Genomic DNA, 6000 nt, shown 5'->3' on the forward strand with positions numbered 1-6000 from the left:
ATATATACATATATGTGTATAAATATAAAATATATATACATAATAATATATTGTTACTGTTGCTGTTTTCTTTTTATTATTCTCAGTAGTAGTTCTTATAAATAGTTCCTATAAATAATGATGATTTTCAGAGAGGTGAGACTCTTCATATGAGATACAGAGGGTCTCAGAGGTAATATTTTTTAAGGGAGGAGAGCCTGGAGGTGAAGGAGAGAGAAAGCAGAAACAGATGAAATCAGACTTAAAAGTATACTCCACCTATGGTGGAGGAAGATGTATCCTTTGTCACAGCATCCTTTTCCCTCTTCAAGAATCCCAGGGACTGGTTGACCATCCAATTCTTGGTTCAAGATATTGCAGAAACCATGGGACACAAGGAAAGTTAAGAAAAATCAATGAATCTCAAGTTTTTGGAACTAGCTACGGAGAGACAGTAGTATAAGCTCGATCTGAGAAATGGTATCGGTGGAGAAGGAAATTCCCTTGTCTGATGATCAGACACAACATATTGGAGAAGTATTGAGAGCTCCTTCACTAAAGATGAAGCACATCACCCTGAAACCTGAAAGAGGAGCAAAAGGAATGAACCATCCTTCAAAGAGTTAATAGTTTCTAATTTTGCAATTCACCACTATTGTAGGAGCTTGGTAATACAGCAGATAGTGTCGGACTTAAAATCAGGAAGACCTGATTTCAAATACCACCTCAGACATTAATTAGATATGTTATCCTGGACAAATCAACTAATGTCATTCAATCTCAATTTCCCTACCTGAAAAATTGGAGATAATAACAGCACCTACCTTTAGGGAGTGCAAGAGTAGAACAAGGTAACACATTTAAAATTCTTTCTAAACCTTAAAATACTGTATAAAATGCTACTGATTATTTCTGTGAATTGAGAAATAGAATAGATTTTTAAAATTCAAAAGTATTTTCTTTCTGTGGGAAGCCTAAGCAATTAAAGTGGCATGACAAGGCTATGTGGGTCCCTGAATATAAGTTTGAACCCACAAAAAAGATAGGGAGATATATATATATATATATATATATATATATATATATCCTAAGCTTCATCAGTACCACAGGGTTATACTTTTAGTCTGGAAGATTTTAGAAGTTTATAGAGTCAAGGTGAGAATTTTCAATATATTGCGGATTTCTTCTTCAGGAAAAAGTTTTCAGCAGTTTGTTCCAAGGCAAGATTAGCCAGAGAAGTATGATTTTTTTTTCTTCTAGAGGATTATGGAAATCCATGAGGTAAAAATGTAATTCACCTTTAAAACGAATTAAAATTGTGTTGAATGTGTGTGTGTGCAAGTGTGTGCATGCATGTACACATTGAATTTCTTCCTGTATGTCTCTGAATTTTGGGCAGTTGCACAATAAAAACTATCTTTTGTCTAGTAGGTAATGTTACCTTCAGTACTTGAACCAGAGTTGGGATTTTGTTATATACAATGTAAAGATTTACGCTTATTATATTCTGAGGTCTCAAGAGAACACTCTGAGTAAGGTCACTCCCCCCCCCCAATTTTTTGAGACTCTCCTTTCATGTTTGTTACAGTCCTGTGAACCTAATAGTTAGCATTCTGTGCAGAGATTATATTAACAGATCATTATCTGACTTTCTTTTTCTATGGAGTAGAGCTACAAGTACTATTCCTGGAAGGTGAAATATAAATATTACTGAGAAACCTTTAAAAAAAACAGCCTTTTCTTGCTATGGACAAATTTTTGGGTCCGCCTCACTGAGGAATAATTTGAATTTCTATTGTAGATCAATTCACTTGTCTAATAGTCAATGTGATATGGGGTAAACTCCATTGAGGGAGTGTTTGCTCTTTGTTCCCAGGTTACCTTAGTTAGCTTTATTAACATAATACTCAATTGTTTTTTATATCTGCAAAAGCTCTTACATTAATGTTCAAACATGATTTGGTCCAGGAAATAGCCTGTCATGCTTCACAAAAAATTTAATGGAAAATAAAAAGTTTTATTTGGGAGATCAATATTGTTATTCTTTTTCAGAAAATTGTGAATTATTGTTTTCATAAAAGAATAGTGCCAACATATTGATATTGAATGGGGATAAGTGATGTTGAGGGGAGGGGAAGGAGTAAGATTTAATTTTCTAATGCTTTCCTGAACAAGAAATAATAATTTCATCCTAGGTATCTGTAACTCTAAAAACATCATGCACAAGTTAGGGTCTTGGTACAACTAAAATCCTCTCTAGAGATTTCAAAATACAGAGTAGTCTTTATTAGACTGATTGAATAATATGGAGAGCACCCCAGAGAGAATAACTTTGGTAATGAAGTATATAGAAGTATATATATATATATATATATATATATATATGCATATACTATATATATACATATATATACACATTAAGCATATATGTACACATATTTTATACATACCTATATATGTAGATGTATATATAAATCTATATACATATAAATATATATATGTATATATATATGCATATACACATATAGATATTTGACTAGCCTGTTTTCTGGATCATTTCTTTCTTAGTTTTAATCATTTAATGGGTTTTGCCTCAGTCCAACTAAGACCCTATTAAAGACTTGGGTTCAAAGAGATCACATTTTCCCATTGCTTTCAGGGCCAGCTCCAGTCATCCTGATCTATATCTCACCACTGGACCTAAATAGCTCCAGAAGAGAAAGTGAGACTGATGACTTTACACAGCCCTCCCGCACTTCAATCTAATTTATTTGCTTATCATGACATCACTTCCCTGATGTAATGTCCTCTTTGAAAATGAAGAAGAACAGATCTTCAAATAAAAGTGAGAGGGATACTTATTTTCAGGTTTGGTCTGGATTATACAGATCCCAGGGTTCTTTCTACTATACAATCCAGATAATTTCATTTTTCTTTAAGCCTCATAATCCATAATCCTATAATTTATCAAAACCATGATTTCTATTCTCTTTACCCCTTATAGAGTTTTTTTTTTGGTACCACATTATCACAGCTACCCTAGATATGCTCTTCCTTCTTTTTCTTATTTGGATCATTCAAAAACCACATCAAATTTATATTATCTTCTAGATTTTTGCCCCCTAACTGAAAGTTAGAAAGGACAAGGATGGTGGAGGGTTAAATCTTCAGGATATAATATGATAGAACCAATAGTACACGTGGAGAAGCTTGCCTTGGGAAGGACCACGGTCACCTCTGTTTAAGGCACAAGTTAAAAAAAAAAAAAGATAGTGGAAGAAGATGTCAGATAGATGGGATGAGGAGGAAGGAAAAAGAAGATGCTCTCAGGAAATGGCCTATATTTCCAATGGTGTAGGAGGTAAGAATCTCAATCGAGCAGGCTACTGAAATAACCTAACCTAAGAAGAGGTGTTATGGAGGACAAGGATTAATGCAATCTTCTAGAATAGCTACTGTGATGAATTGAAAAATAAACCTATTAGGGAGATGTGAAATAATTGTCTTGCACCAGTGATGTTCTAGTTTAGATTTGTGAGCTGAATTTATCATATATCCAGTCAGGAACTATTTTGTGATTTTTTATAGCTCTATCCCGAAACATGTAAATACAAGTGAAGGCAATGAGTTCAAAGAGTAATGTAAAGCTGGAGTTTTTAGAGTACAAGTTTTGATAGAACAAGGGGAAAGAAATTTTACTTCCAAGGGGTAAAAGTAAGAAAAAGGGTAATGTGAAATTTTGCCTGTGAAAGAAGTAGTAGAGGGATTAATAGTCAAAGTGAGGGCAAAGCACAGTTAGAAGTCCTAAAACAGAGGGAAAGATGGGATTATATTTATGGATGGGATGTCCTGAATATAAGCACAGGGCATGGAATTTTCAAGTTGGGGTAAGGGTGTTTCTAGAAGTTTTCAGAAAGTTACAAAATTATAAGGACTAGAAGAGAAAACAACTCCAGGGAATGATAAACTGCTCCTTCCCGTCTGTCCTTCCACCATATATATGAGGAGGTTAGCAATGCTTTTTGAGCCATGATAGTCACTGATTATAATTAAGCCTATTTCTATTGAAAGTATAAAATAATTTCCTCTGGTGAGTCTGTTTTGTAAACTATCAACAGGTTATACAATTGGACCAGTCCAATAAAAAAATGTTTTTTATCATCAGTGATACCTCTTAACAAATAATATTTGTTATTCCAGTCTCTGGTGATGGTCTGGGATCAAAAGGAATCATTCTTTCCTAGATAGAAGTCAGAACTGAGCTATGATGACATCCAAATTTGATCTGAAGAATCCTAAATACATATGGGAAATTCAGTTATTTCCAAATGATGCAAAACCCATGCTCATTCCAATGTTTCAAGCTGCCATTCAACATGCTGTTTTCTTGACAATTGAGTCAAAAACATGACATCTTGCCCTGTATACTTGTTTTATGTCAGAAAATGCACTTCATCATGGACAACATAAAACTCTGATATTCCATTACTTGAATTTTGTCCAGGGTACATGTCTTTGTACCAATCTCTGAAAAACAGGTTAATATAGAATTTTTTAAAGCTGGACCTGAAATCCTAGATTCAGTGTAACAAATTGGCCTCTAAAATCTCAGACAAGATGGGCCCTCAGAATCTCATTCTACCTTTCCCAAGATCAGCATGGTTTATTACATTTAATTGTCTAAATAATAACCCAAGTGTCTATCCTGTAAAAACTTCCATTATAAGACTATAAAGAGTCTCATAAATCCAATAATAAAAGCATTTAATTAAAATATAAAAGCAATGTAAATAAAAAAGAAATGGGATTGAATTGCATAATTATTATTTGGCCCATATACAAGTGAAAATAATTACTTCTGCCTCTGCTAATTTTTTTTTCTTTTCTTTTTTTTTTTTTTTTTTTTTGAGGGTGGAGGGCATCAGATAAATAACTCTCAGGGGAAAAATCATGCAAGTGTTTGGAGGTAACTGATAAATGTTGCCCAGCTTCTCTCAATAAGTTCCTTGGGGCATTATATTGATCTATGAAGCCTTTCAGCTGAGCTCTGGGGTTATTAAATTCCACCAGGAATCCGAAGTTCAGAAGATGCTATGTTATTATGTGTTTTCTTCTTGCTTCCTTCTCCTACTATTAACTGGTCATTAATTTCCTCTCTGTCTCAAAGCTCCAGCAATCTCTAGTTTCTGAGATCAATCCTTTATCCATTTTGTTGCCATTTATATTTCCCAATTGCTAATCTTTGATACTGGTGCTCATCCCGCTGCAAATCTCCAGAGATAAATCTAATCTCCAATGAATCTAAGTCCTTCTGTCTCATAGCTATGAGTTGAAAGCTATACCAGTGAACATCTAATTAAGGTAGTTCATTTTTTCTCATATTAAAAGAGTAATTTTGGAATTCTTGTTATAATACTTGTTTTCATTAAAAAAAAAAAAAAACTACTCTGAAATGTAGTCACTGATTATTTACGTTTAAATCCAGATGATGTTTTATTGAATGACCATATTTCCTAAAATTCTCACTTTAGCATAAGAAACAAGAAGAAAATGGGGACATGTTTTGAATGCATTGCTCATTAGAAGCAATTAGAAGCAAATGCCCAAAACAACCAATGAGATTGCTTTAGCTTTGGAGAAGCACTCCTTCACATTAAGTCTCTGGGAACCATTTTCCTAATTAAACAAATGTAGGTCTCTTATACTAAGGGAATCCTGTATCAAGGACCAAGGTGAAGCAGCAGTTTCTTTGGGAGCAGATAAGTGATAGTGGATGGAAAATTATATCTTGGTTTTAATCATATTGATCCAAAATATGTTTGAGGCCCAGTGTAGGATTTTGTCTTGAGGACACACATGTCTTTATTACTATTCAAGCAGAGATTTGGATGAGAGGTCCATGTGTGGGTGGTATAAAGAAGTAGGCATTTAGAAGGAAGAGTGAGTAGGTAAAAACAGGAAGCCTTCAACAGGAACTCACTTATACTATGCTATACTTCCTGTTCCTAGTGGAGACACATG

This window comes from Antechinus flavipes, chromosome 3 (genome assembly GCF_016432865.1).
Source record: "Antechinus flavipes isolate AdamAnt ecotype Samford, QLD, Australia chromosome 3, AdamAnt_v2, whole genome shotgun sequence".
Taxonomy (NCBI): Eukaryota; Metazoa; Chordata; class Mammalia; order Dasyuromorphia; family Dasyuridae; genus Antechinus; species Antechinus flavipes.